Genomic DNA, 15,205 nt, shown 5'->3' on the forward strand with positions numbered 1-15,205 from the left:
ACGTTTTCTGTAAGTCTTCACAAGGTTTTCACACACTGTTGCTGGTATTTTGGCCCATTCCTCCATGCAGATCTCCTCTAGAGCAGTGATGTTTTGGGGCTGTCACTGGGCAACACGGATTTTCAACTCCCTCCAAAGATTTTCTATGGGGTTGAGATCTGGAGACTGGCTAGGCCACTCCAGGACCTTGAAATGCTTCTTACGAAGCCACTCCTTCGTTGCCCAGGCGGTGTGTTTGGGATCATTGTCATGCTGAAAGACCCAGCCACGTTTCATCTTCAATGCCCTTGCTGATGGAAGGAGGTTTTCACTCAAAATCTCACGATACATGGCCCCATTCATTCTTTCCTTTACACGGATCAGTCGTCCTGGTCCCTTTGCAGAAAAACAGCCCCAAAGCATGATGTTTCCACCCCCATGCTTCACAGTAGGTATGGTGTTCTTTGGATGCAACTCAGCATTCTTTGTCCTCCAAACACGACGAGTTGAGTTTTTACCAAAAGGTTCTATTTTGGTTTCATCTGACCATATGACATTCTCCCAATCCTCTTCTGGATCATCCAAATGGACTCTAGCAAACTTCAGACGGGCCTGGACATGTACTGGCTTAAGCAGGGGGACACGTCTGGCACTGCAGGATTTGAGTCCCTGGCGGCGTAGTGTGTTACTGATGGTAGGCTTTGTTACTTTGGTCCCAGCTCTCTGCAGGTCATTCACTAGGTCCCCCCGTGTGGTTCTGGAATTTTTGCTCACCGTTCTTGTGATCATTTTGACCCCACGGGGTGAGATCTTGCGTGGAGCCCCAGATCGAGGGAGATTATCAGTGGTCTTGTATGTCTTCCATTTCCTAATAATTGCTCCCACAGTTGATTTCTTCAAACCAAGCTGCTTACCTATTGCAGATTCAGTCTTCCCAGCCTGGTGCAGGTCTACAATTTTGTTTCTGGTGTCCTTTGACAGCTCTTTGGTCTTGGCCATAGTGGAGTTTGGAGTGTGACTGTTTGAGGTTGTGGACAGGTGTCTTTTATACTGATAACAAGTTCAAACAGGTGCCATTAATACAGGTAACGAGTGGAGGACAGAGGAGCCTCTTAAAGAAGAAGTTACAGGTCTGTGAGAGCCAGAAATCTTGCTTGTTTGTAGGTGACCAAATACTTATTTTCCACCATAATTTGCAAATAAATTCATTAAAAATCCTACAATGTGACTTTCTGGAGAAAAAAAATCTCAATTTGTCTGTCATAGTTGACGTGTACCTATGATGAAAATTACAGGCCTCTCTCATCTTTTTAAGTGGGAGAACTTGCACAATTGGTGGCTGACTAAATACTTTTTTCCCCCACTGTATCTTGTTCAATGCTAATGTGACACTAAACCTTTTTTAATTAAATGTAATATCCTGTGGCACTTTCAAAGATTCTGTCCTTGTAGAGGATGAACAACAACAGGAAAACCTGTTCAAATCTTATATAATCATAGAAAATCATCTTAAAACGAAAGGAAAAGATAATCTCTTGATGTATCTAGCATTTTGCCCACTCTGGTCTCGGATCACTGCTGATCGCTCTGTATTGCCTTTGCTCACATTTGGTCAACTGTGTGTGTGTGTGTGTGTGTCTGTGCGTGTGTGTGTGCATGTATGTACGTGCAGATATGTGTCTGTAAATGTTAGTTTGGTCAATGGCTTCCTTGGCCAGAGGTTACTCCATTAGTTTGTATTGAGTTGTTACATAGTGTTAATCCCCATTTGCCACTACTACAAACAAACAGACAAAAATGACATTACACAACAGTGTCCTCATCTTGCCTCGTACATATAGGCTACACATCCAGAAGGATAAGCCCTTATCTCACAGTGCTCACTCCCCTACGGCCATATGCTCAACATGAAAAGCCACCACCAGCCCCCACTCCATACAAACACACACACATACACATGCATGAAAACACAATGAATGCTCTGTGTACACACACTCACACACACAAGCATGCAAACACACATACACTCACACTACATCCCCCTACACACACAATTAGTACCAGAGGGATCTGTATCACTGCGTTAGACCCGCGCCAAGATGGCAGCTTTTTATAGCCTGCCTGTAATCCACTGACCCACATTGGCCTGGAGAGAGAACACAGAAACAGAAACTATGCCCCAATGTCTGCCACCAAGCAGACCTGGGTTCAAATACTATTTTAAATCTTTCAAATACTTTGTTTGCTTTAGCCTGCCTGAGTGACAAATGTGTGAGGATTACACTTGGGAGTATTCTATTGCTTCCCTTGCGGCTCAATCAAACACAGCTTGAAATGATTTAAAATAGTATTTGAACCCAGGTCTGCTTTCATTCCTTTTTTTCACCCACTTTCCTCCCGTTTTTTATTTTAAATGTTAGCTGCCATTTCACCAGTGGGATTATGCATTTTGGTCGCTGCTATCTCTAGGGAATAGAACTTGCTTTTAATTAGAGATAAGTAATTCAATGCTTCCTCCTGTCTTTGGACTGGGTTGGCCATTTAGATATGACTAGATTGTTGGACAATAATATTAAGAGGCTCTGCTTTTGCAGAACTTATGGCGAGCCATTTTCTTACATTCTACCTCTCTGGACAGGCAATGCTGCTTAACTGAACAGCGTTTTTGTGGGATTCCTTGATTTCAAAGCACGCCCAGAACCATCTGGGCAGAGGTTAAATTGCAATTAAAAGTTGCACACTGGACAGTGACAATTATTTAATTAACTGGAAATCAATGTGGCACACATGGATAATCCATATCCACTCTGCCATGTATGTCAATACGATTTAAGTTACCAGCTTACCCCCTTCACACACATTTCCACATCCACGTACAGACACACAAACTGTGAGCGTTCGAGAGGATCACTTTTGTCAAGTCAGTGACTTATTGAGTGAAAAATTGTCTGACTTGCACCTACAGTTGAAGTCGGAAGTTTACATACAGTGAGGGAAAAAAGTATTTGATCCCCTGCTGATTTTGTACGTTTCCCCACTGACAAAGAAATGATCAGTCTATAATTTTAATGGTAGGTTTATTTGAACAATGAGAGACAGAATAACAACAAAAAAATCCAGAAAAACGCATGTCAAAATTTTTATAAATTGATTTGCATTTTAATAATAATAAATAATTAATTAGTATTTGACCCCCTCTCAATCAGAAAGATTTCTGGCTCCCAGGTGTCTTTTATACAGGTAACGAGCTGAGATTAGGAGCACACTCTTAAAGGGAGTGTTCCTAATCTCAGCTTGTTAACTGTATAAAAGACACCTGTCCACAAAAGCAATCAATCAATTAGATTCCAAACTCTCCACCATGGCCAAGACCAAAGAGCTCTCCAAGGATGTCAGGGACAAGATTGTAGACCTACACAAGGCTAGAATGGGCTACAAGACCATCGCCAAGCAGCTTGGTGAGAAGGTGACAACAGTTGGTGCGATTATTCGCAAATGGAAGAAACACAAAATAACTGTCAATCTCCCTCGGCCTGGGGCTCCATGCAAGATCTCACCTCGTGGAGTTGCAATGATCATGAGAACGGTGAGGAATCAGCCCAGAACTACACGGGAGGATCTTGTCAATGATCTCAAGGCAGCTGGGACCATAGCCACCAAGAAAACAATTGGTAACACACTACGCCGTGAAGGACTGAAATCCTGCAGCGCCCGCAAGGTCCCCCTGCTCAAGAAAGCACATATACAGGCCCGTCTGAAGTTTGCCAATGAACATCTGAATGTGGTCAGATGAGACCAAAATCGAGCTCTTTGGCATCAACTCAACTTGCCGTGTTTGGAGGAGGAGGAATGCTGCCTATGACCCCAAGAACACCATCCCCACCGTCAAACATGGAGGTGGAAACATTATGCTTTGGGGGTTTTGCTGCTAAGGGGACAGGACAGCTTCACTGCATCAAAGGGACGATGGACGGGGCCATGTACTGTCAAATCTTTGGTGAGAACCTCCTTCCCTCAGCCAGGGCATTGAAAATGGGTCGTGGATGGGTATTCCAGCATGACAATGACCCAAAACACACGGCGAAGGCAACAAAGGAGTGGCTCAAGAAGAAGCACATTAAGGTCCTGGCGTGGCCTAGCCAGTCTCCAGACCTTAATCCCATAGAAAATCTGTGGCGGGAGCTGAAGGTTCGAGTTGCCAAACGTCAGCCTCGAAACCTAAATGACTTGGAGAAGATCTGCAAAAAGGAGTGGGACAAAATCCCTCCTGAGATGTGTGCAAACTTGGTGGCCAACTACAAGAAACGTCTCACCTCTGTGATTGCCAACAAGGGTTTTGCCACCGAGTACTAAGTCATGTTTTGCAGAGGGGTCAAATACTTATTTCCCTCATTAAAATGCAAATCAATTTATAACATTTTTGACATGTATTTTCTATATTTTGTTGTCTCTGTTCAAATAAACCTACCATTAAAATTATAGACTGATCATGTCTTTGTCAGTGGGCAAATGTACAAAATCAGCAGGGGATCAAATACTTTTTTATAGGCCGCCTATGTGATAATATGAGGCACATATTCAGATTAACTTCACAGTACAGAACAAGTTTGTAAAGGAAAACAATCTTCCTACCTTAGTTTTCAAAACCACCCACAATTACTCTCCCAATGTCAAGTCCATTTAACGATTAGCCTCCTAAGGCTGTTCGCAAGATTGGCTGTAAAGTCTATTTTTTCATTTTGAGTGTTAACTATAACCTTGGCGTCCTCTTTAGCCTTGTCTACAATGCTTGCTGCCACCTAATGCGCCTTGGTTCGAGCATGTTCAAAAGCCTTTTTTCAGAGGGCTCTTTGTTGTTGTTTTTATGTCAGAGGCAGAGGATGTTACTGTACATTCCACCCACTCTTTTGCTAGCTAGTTTAATCCCTCCAGTCGTTTCTAGACCCAAGCTCCCTACCCTTTTGCAAGTTGTACAGCCCAGCTTTGAATTCTGCATGACAAGCCCTTGGTTATACGTTTGCTTGTTCTTGAACTGCAAATTGCACCTGCTCTGAGCACTTCGTCAGTGGATGCACTGTCCCCCCCCCCCCCCCCCCCAGCTCCCCGTCTGACTCGCTAGTAGGCCTACTAGCTAGTGGAGGTGCCAGTGGTGATGCTGAACTGGCGGGATTAGCAGTGCTGCTAGCTAAGGCATTGCCATCAGGAACAGTTTGCCCTTCACTCCTCTCCTCTGGCACTGACAGTTCTCTGGCTCGTTCTGAGTTCGATTCACCATCTTTCTCTGGATTTCTGGACCAGAGCATATGAGCGGAGTGGAGCGGGAGCGAGCGTGGAGCGTGAGCGGACGGATTTTGAACAGAGCGCAGAGCGGCATTTTTAAAAGGACGGAGCGTCGCCCTATGTCCCGCTCCAATTTCGCTCGCTCACACCACGAGTCTGAAGCATGCTCAAGCCTGACCCAGAATCCATCTGTTTAATTTAATTTGTGTCGTCCATTAATTTGTATTTTATAGAGCGAGAGGAGCAGCAGCAGCAACAAGAGAAAAGGGTTGAGGAATTCAAAAGTTTATTCACTGCACGCAAAGGCCCAACCATAACAAGGGAGAGAAAAAGAGAGCTGGATGTAGCATTTTTTAAAATGATTTTCATGGACTATGAACCGCTGAGTAAAGGAGAACGCGAAGGGATGCAACACTTCGCCAGCGCAGCTCAACCGGGCTACACTCCCCCAAGAAACTATGATAAATCAGTACTTTACTTTGTCAAATTTACATCTGAGATGCCCCATTCACATGCTTCAGCTGGCGATCAAAAACGCCGTTAACAAGCACGACAACATTAATAGGCTGTTAGTGAAAGTCGGGCACCTGGTGAAAAGTGTACGCAAGAGCACAGAGGAAACCGACCAATTAGGTGTCCGCCCCACAAATGCCTGCGCCATTCGATGGAGCAGCCAGCTGCGGATGATTCAGTCGTTCATCCGGTTGTTCCAAAAAGACCCGTTATGGTAAAACAAACTCAAGTCTAATGCTGCTAACATCACCCTGAATCAAGTACGGCAGCTGACGCACCTTGTCAGTGTGCTGACACCACTAGCAGACCTCACAGACAAAATGCAGAAGGAGCTGGGGAACCTGGGGATGATCCTCCCTGCTGTCACAGAAATCAAATCCCTGCTCACCGATTACACTCACGCTGCACTTCCAATGGGCATCGCTGCTTTTGCAGAAACATTGGCAAACAACGTGTCAATTCGCTATGGAATATACTATACTGATTAACATCTCATTTTAGCGTCAGTGTTAGATCCCCGTTTCAAGACAGAATGGATAATCCGAGATCAGTCTGTATGCAACAAATTCGGGGAGATAAAGTAAGGCTGTGGTTTAAGCTAAAAGTGAAATACATGCAGATTTTGTTCCTTTTTTGGAGTGAGCGGGGGGCGATTTGAGTGGAGCGCGATGCAAACTGCGTTGAGCGCTGAGTGATAATGAGCGGACTGGCCTGATGTGGCTTTGAGCGGGGGGAGCGGAGGGGTGAACAGCTCCGTGAGCGAGGAGCTGAGATTCTCACCGCTCCACTCCGCTCATATGCTCTGTTCTGGACTTTAAAAATGTAATCAAACTCAATTGATTTTTCTTATCCATATTTATTTGGCTGTCCCACGTTTCAAATTCAGTAGGGAGAAGACTAGCCTAGGCTACGTGACGTGATTACGTAGGGACCTCTTCACTTGCTGACAACCGCTACCAAGACCTGTGTCAAGATCAGTTACTTACCCCACCGGCCCTCCCCATGACCTCTATGTACAAATAAGAGAGCAGGTCTGGAATTAGTGTGGTAGGATAGGATGATTACACAGAAGGATCACCACGCTTTTACATAATGGTCTTTCTGGGGGGCGGGAGAAATGACGAGGCAACTTGATTTAACTCTGATCGCTTTTATTAGAATGTTTACAGTGTGAACAGTGAAACAATTAATAAATCATGCAGCAAAAAGGACCGGATCCAATGAACAAAGTCAAATCTGAGAGGTGCCGGATCCGGCTCAAATTAAGCACTGTTGGCAATTCTTGTGCTAGCCATTGGACGTGACGCAACGCGAGAGCAACACGGAAAGTATAGCAGCTTTCATTGATTTCAAAGGAAGCTTTCCCTCAATGTCTGATGGCTGATGGCAATGCTGGACGCCCGATGGGTGTAGTGTAGCAGGGCCATAAGCATGATGGGATGTTAAATGCTTATTTAACTCAGGAACCACACCTGTGTGGAAGCACCTGCTTTCAAAATACGTTGTATCCCTCATTCACTCAAGTGTTTCCATTATTTTGGCAGTTACCTGTATATACATACATATGATTTCAGTTTGTGCTTGTGATATAGGGGTTGAAGCAGTTTATTTCGACATTCTAAAGAAAAACTTTTATAAACAATGGCAACTGCCATGTTGAGCTGACCTTGCTGTTGGGAAACCACATTAGTGTCTGACTTTCGGCTGTCGCAGATGCACCTCCCCCGTCTTCACTCTTTGACTTTCCTCTACAGTCGATTGCTTTTGTCTTTTCACTCAAACGTGCTCAGTCACTCTCTCTCTCTCTCTCTCTCTCTCTCTCTCTCTCTCTCTCTCTCTCTCTCTCTCTATCTATCTCTTTCTCTCTCTCTCTTTCTCGTCTCTCACTCACATCACTGGAGGCTCCTCAGAGGAGGAAGGGAGGACCATCCTCCTCAGTGAATTTAATAAAAATGTAAATTGTAAAACATTAAAAAACGTTATCAATTTTAGATAAAACTATACTAAATAAAATCACGTCACCAAATAACTGATAAAAACAAACTATTTGCAAAGAAGTAGCCTCAACAGCACTCTGTAGGGTAACACCATGGTGTAGCCGGAGGACAGCTAGCTTCCGTACTCCTCTGGGTACATTGACTTCAATACAAAACCTAGGAGGCTCATGGTTCTCACCCCCTTCCATAGACTTACACAGTAATTATGACAACTTCTGGAGGACGTCCTCCAGCCTATCAGAGCTCTTGCAGCATGAACTGACATGTTGTCCACCCAATCAAAGGATAAGATAATTAATCTAGTACTGAAAGCATAAATTACAGCTAGCTAGCTCTGCAGTTTATAAAATGTGGTGAGTAGCTGAGTAGCTGACTCAAAGAGAGAGAAAGACAATAGTTCAACAGTTTTCAACAAATACATTTCTTCCAAAATGAAGGAGAAGCAAGAGAGAAATAGAGAGAGAGAGATTTTGTCATTTATTTTCACTTTCAGTTTCACTTACTGTCAAATGCAGCTAGCTAGTTTAGCCTACTGAAACACCCTGCTCAAACAGAGGGATGCTTTGTTAGCTAGCTGGTTATGACTTTCCAACACAACACTGGAACTCTTCCAAGTCAAGGTAAGCTTTTGGTATTACTAATGTATTGTCACCGGGGCACGCCAGTGTAACCGCTTACTGACTAACTTTTCTGCATGGGGGTTTACTAATGCGTTAGCTAATAGAACTATGCTGACTATGATGTTACTTTAGCTAATATGGTGACAAAGATGTAGGCTGTGAGTAGTGGTTTGGCTTGGAAAGGTTTTTTCGCCTGGTCACATACGGGAAGAGAATGAATACAATGTGGCTGTTATGAGAGTGAACTGTGTTGACACGTGATCAGGGGTGTATTCATTCCGCCGATTCTGTTGAAAAATATTTCTTAAACAGAAGCAAACGGAACAAAACGGGGATAAACATATCTGAATTTGTCCAATAGAAACTCTTGTTTGCAACTGTTGGACTAATGATTACACCCTTTATCAGCTAGATGCAGGCAAGAGTGTGCAAGGCGGTATTGAATGTCACTGCCTGTCTGTCACCTCAAATTTGTCTCTCGACCTGTGTGCACCTAAGTTGTAAATTTTCATAGGCTAGGTTGTAGCAATCTCATGATGGGTATAGGGAACATTTGAGTATCATATAGTAGCCTAAACCTATCACTGTTACATTGAACTGGGTGAATGGAATATGAATGACAGTCATCCAAAATGCTGTAATAGAAGTAAGGCCATGCTCATGAAAAAAAATCATCCTCCCATCTTAAATGGCACTGACCACCACTGACTCACATGCTCTGTCTCTCTCTCACTCACATGCTCTCTCTCTATATATCTCACTCACATGCTCTCTCTCTATATATCTCACTCACATACTCTCTCTCTCTCTCTCTCTTACTCACACTCACACATACTCTCAGTGCTGCGTGCTGGTGTCATATTGGGTGTGTTTGGCTTTGGTTGGTGGTGTTTCCTGTGCATTGTGTGATCAGAGCCTATAGTGGATTGGTCAGACCCCCATGGGAGCCTGCCTTCTTTTGGCCCTCTGTGACCCAGATCTGGTCTGGACCAGATTAGACGGAAGGGTCCCTCCATCTTCCTCCTTTTCTCTTCTGTTCTGTTCTAATTTTCTCTTTTCTTCTCCCTTTCTCTTCTATTCTCTTCTCCTTTTCTCTTCTCTTCTACTATTCTCATCTCTTCTCGTTTACATTCATACATACGTCCAGTTTTCATATGCTATGTTATGACTTGACACCTTGCTCCACAGTCTCACAGTTTTCAAAGACAGTCAAACCTACCTATCTATATTAAAGGTCGACTTTGGGCAAAAACACAAAAATAACATTTAAACATTAGAAATCAGCAACGCACCATCATACCAGGTCATTTAATGCTTAAAAACTAAAAAAATTGATGAATAAGATATTTGGCTACAGAAGTGCCATTTCTTACCGATCGCTACAGCTTCCGTCCAAAATCAAATCCTGTGAAATTACGTCATCACATACTGGAGGAGTTACTGGCTAGCTAAAGTGGCTAGCTTAGCTAATGAACTAGCTTCATTGGTCGCGGCGCACATGACCAGAATTCACATCAACAAACAACCAAAGGCACACCCTGTTTGAAAATTGAGAAAGAGGCAGTTGGACCGTTTTTTTGTTCCCAATGTTGACCTTTAACTCTGCTCGCATATCCTCTTGACTGCATACGGCTTTGTTTGCGACCCCTTTTGCATATAAAACGTCTTCCCAAAAGACAAAAGCATCCATCTCTTCTCGGCTGTGCCATTAACATGGAAATTGGAATGTGACATTTTGGACAGGACAGGGATTTCAATGACCCACTTCACCCCATCCACAACTCCCCATCCTCCTCCTGATCCCTCCATCTCCCTCTCTTTCTCAGACTATTACTTCTCTTTCTTTAGTGGGCGTTTCTAGCCTGACACTGGCCTAATGAATGAGCAGGATGATTTATGGCAAGAGGGGAGAAAGGGAGCGAGGGGGAGGGTGGGGGGATATGGGAGTTTGGTATTTTTGGTATTGTATTAGGATCCCCATTAACTGTTGCAAAAGCAACAACTACTCTTCCTGGGGTCCACACAAAACATGAAACATGACACAATACAGAACATTAATAGACAAGAACAGCTCAAGGACAGAACTACATAAACAATTTTTAAAGGCACACATAGCCTGCATATCAATACATACACACAAACTATCTAGGTCAAAGAAGGGAGTAAGGGGTCTTCCAGGATGCCCATGAGGGTGGGAGGTAAGTGGGGTGAGGTTTGATGGTGTTGAGAGGGCCTGTGAGCTAGTATGTCAGCATATCCTGTACTCTGGCTGCTAAAATTCTCGACTGTTGCTATTCGAACTTCTGGGATGCTTATAAGGCCCTCCCCCGCCCTCCTTTCGGTAAATCTGACCAAGACTCCATTTTGCTCCTCCCTTCCTATAGGCAGAAACCCAAACAGGAAGTACCTGTGTTAAGGACTATTCAACACTGGTCTGACCAATCGGAATCCACGCTTCAAGATTGTTTTGAACACGTGGACTGGAATATGTTCCGGGTAGCTTTAGACGAATACACTGAAACGGTGACTGAGTTTATCAGGAAGTGTATAGGAGATGTTGTGCCCACTGTTACTATTAAAACCTACCCTAACCAGAAACCGTGGATGGATGGCAGCATTTGCACAAAACTGAAAGTGCGAACCACCGCATTTAACCATGGCAAGGTGACTGGGAATATGGCAGAATACAAACAGTGTAGCTATTCACACGACAGGCAAAATGTCAGTATAGAGACAAAGTGGAGTCGCATTTCAACGGCTCAGACACGAGACATATGTGGCAGGGTCTACAGACAATCACAGACTACAAAAGGAAAACCAGCCACGTCTCCGACACCAACATCTTGCTTCCAGACAAGCTAAACACCTTCTTCGCCTGCTTTGAGGATAACACAGTGCCACCGACGCGGCCCACTACCAAGGACTGTGGGCTCTCCTTCTCCGTGGCCGACGTAAGACATTTAAGCATGTTAACCCCCTCAAGAGCATATTCAATCTCTCCCTATCCCAGTCTGCTGTCCACACATGCTTCAAGATGGCCACCATTGTTCCTGTACCCAAGAAAGCAAAGGTAACTGAACTAAATGATTATCGCCCCGCAGCACTCACCTCTGTCATCATGAAGTGCTTTGCGAGACTAGTCAAGGATCATATCACCTCTACCTTACCTGTCACCCTAAACCCACTTCAATTTGCTTACCGCCCCAATAGATCCACAGACGATGCAATCGCCATCACACTGCACACTGCCCTATCCCATCTGGACAAGAGGAATACCTATGTAAGAATGCTGTTAATTGACTATAGCTCAGCACTCAACACCATAGTACTCTCCAAACTCATCATTAAGCTTGAGGCCCTGGGTCTGAACCCCGCCCTGTGCAACTGGGTCCAGGACTTCCTCACGGGCCGCCACAAGGTGGTGAAGGTAGGAAACAACACCTCCACTTTGCTGATCCTCAAAACAGGGGCCCCACAAGGGTGTGTGCTCAGCCCCCTCCTACACTCCCTGTTCACCCATGACTGCGTGGCCAAGCACGCCTCCAACTCAATCATCAAGTTTGCAGACGACACAACAGCATTAGGCTTGATTACCAACAATGACGAGACAGCCTACAGGGAGGTGGTGAAGGCTCTGGGAGTGTGGTGCCAGGAAAATAACCTCTCACTCAACGTCAACAAAACAAAGGAGATGATCGTGGACTTCAGGAAACAGCAGAGGGTGCACCCTCCTATCCACATTGACGGGACCGCAGTGGAGAAGGTGGAACGCTTCAAGTTCCTTGGCGTACACATCACTGACAAACTGAAATGGTCCATCAACGCAGACAGTGTGGTGAAGAAGGAGCAACAGAGACTCTTCAACATCAAGAGGCTAAAGAAATGTGGCTTGGAACCTAAAACCCTCACAAACCTTTACAGATGCACAATTGTGAGCATCCTGTCGGGCTGTATCACCGCCTGGTACGGCAACTGCACCGCCCGCAATCGCAGGGCTCTCCAGAGAGTGGTGCGGTCTGCCGAATGCATTACCGTGGGCAAACTAACTGCCCTCCAGGACACCTACAGTGCCCGATGTCACAGGAAGGCCAAAAAGATCATCAAGGACATCAACCACCCGAGCCACTGCCTGTTCACCCCACTATCATCCAGAAGGCGAGGTCAGTACAGGTGCATCAAAGCTGGGACTGAGTGACTGAAAAACAGCTTCTATCTCAAGGCCATCAGACTGTTAAATAGCCATCACTAGCACATTAGAGGCTGTTGCTGCCTATAGAAATCACTGGCCACTTTAAGAAATGGAACACTAGGCACTTTAATAATGTTTAAATATCTTGCTCATCTCATATCTTACTCATCTCATATGTATATACTGTATTCTATAATATTCTACTGTATCTTAATCCATGCCGCTCTGTAATTGCTGATCCATATATGTATATATTCTTAATTCCATTCCTTACTTAGATTTGTGTGTATTGGGTATATGTTGTGAAATTGTTAGGTATTACTTGTTAGATATTACTGCACTGTCGGAGCTAGAAGCACAAGCATTTCGCTACACCTGCAATACCATCTGCTACACACGTGTATGTGAAAAATAAAATGTGATTTGATTTTTTATTTGTGGATGTGGTGTTTAGGTGTACATGAACATCGCTACGCTAAGGTAGAAGTACTTTTATATCAGTCGTACATCATTTTGTGTTGTCTCTGTCGAGCTCAGCTATATTAGGTATATGAGTTGGTCTGAATGTGTTAATTCGGAGGCACGTGTATAATATTTTATTTGTGACCAGACTTACATAGTAGTGCATCCTGATTAACTACACAGGAATGCATTGGAGCTCCACAGGACGTAGTTCCATCCCCACTCCCTTTTGAATTTCTCCTTGATCCAGCTAGACCCAAAACACTGTCAACTCTGCAACATGCCTTGTTGTTCAAGTGCACAACAGTAGGCTACAGTACAGTACAAAGAAAACCCATCATGTCTTTTTTAAGTTCACTGCTGGGGCACAATGACAGTAGCACTAGCAGGACACTTCATGGCGTGTGTGTGTGTGTGTGTGTGTGTGTGTGTGTGTGTGTGTGTGTGTGTGTGTGTGTGTGTGTGTGTGTGTGTGTGTGTGTGTGTGTGTGTGTGTGTGTGTGTGTGTGTGTGTGTGTGTGTGTGTGTGTGTGTGTGTGTGTGTGTGTGTGTGTGCATGTGCGTGCGCGTGCGCGCGCGCGCACATAAGGCACCTCGGGTTGTGTGTGATGTCTCAGGTGGGCAGAGGAGAGTGTGTTTTTTTTCCCACTCTCTGAACTCTAGGCAAAGGCCCCTCACATTGGCAATTTCATGCTTCTCCGTGCAGAGCCAACCAGGTGGAATGTACTGTGAATAGTCAGAGGCTTCAGGAGGAAAATAATGAAAACATGACTTCATCTAAGCTTTTACACTTTCACTCCACCTAACAGTTCTCCCCCAAACCAAAAGTTTGTCAGATGTTTTCAAAGTTACCTAAAGTTGAGTGTAAATTCTACATAATCTCTTGTGTAGATCCAGCTTTCTGCAGTAGGAGAAATCTTTGGATCTTGGTGCCAAATCTTCCTATAAATTTGGATTTGGTTTTATTATAGTTGTACACTGTAAACATGTATTAGTATACATTCTTATGAAACACTTTTAAGGTCAACTGCCCCTTGGAACCAACTTGTATGGTTTTAAACGGCCTATGTGGCATCAATATAAGTCAGAAACATAAATTCTAGTGTCAAAATTGACTACAAAGTGTAAATAGGATAATTTTGCTCATAAAGTCAGTCTCTATTTTGTGAGTTCGTCACAATTTACTGGAGGGTTCGTATAACAATCATGCCCACTTGCGCAGTGCCCACTAACACTAGAGAAGCAGCTGTGCTGATTGCGCTCTATCCAATCATAGCAGGCAGAACCTCCAGACAGTGAGATAGACCTGCCGATTACGCAGCAACTTTGTAACATGATTCCCTATGAAACACTGCCAGACAGACACACACTCTGGCTCTAGATAGTGAGAAAGTTGTAAAAAACTAAATGGCACCGAAGCACACAAGTCGCCACTCTCCAATGACTTGATAAGCTGATTGTGGACCGGCTGCTCAATGTGCCTGCTAGCTACCACTTGCTAGCTTCATTGACAAACACAGAGTTAGCTAACTAGAAATTGATTTTGGGCACTGATGAACAGTGTGTAGCTTGTGCTTGCTTTACAGTATGTACGATAGTTTGACAGCAGATGTAGACATGTTATTGTTCTAAGAAATCAGTCCTGAGCGTGGAGCCAGACTTTCCCGACTGGATATACTGTATGAAGTGCACTGACTAGTTTTTCATGCAACATTTTTTACTTGAGAAATACTGCACCAAAGACCTTAGCAAGATATAAAATTGCACGACTAAGACCTCAGCAAAAACATCTAAATTAATGACAGATTTGGGTGTGAACAACACGTACAACTCCGATACAAAGTGTATTTTCTCAAAGTTGCTGGGATGTCATGTGTCCTACATATATCAGTACTCGTAACAAGCTAAGCATTACGAAACTTCCATTCAGTCAAATAAGCCACACGTAGTAAATAAGCCGTTAATTGTTTTGTTAACCAATCTGCTGGAGAAGACAGATTTTGGGCGCAGTTATCCCTCTCGCTTCGCCTCTTCCTCTCTGACATAGCACACCCACGTCAAACCACACCCCCAAAGACAAGTCTCATTTGGCTTCAGTCATGGCCGCTAGCATTTCTTAATGTGCAATCTTCAAAACGATGCCAAATCAGTGTAGTCGCCCTGTA

Source organism: Coregonus lavaretus (assembly GCF_964263955.1).
Source record: "Coregonus lavaretus genome assembly, chromosome: 10".
Lineage (NCBI taxonomy): Eukaryota > Metazoa > Chordata > Actinopteri > Salmoniformes > Salmonidae > Coregonus > Coregonus lavaretus.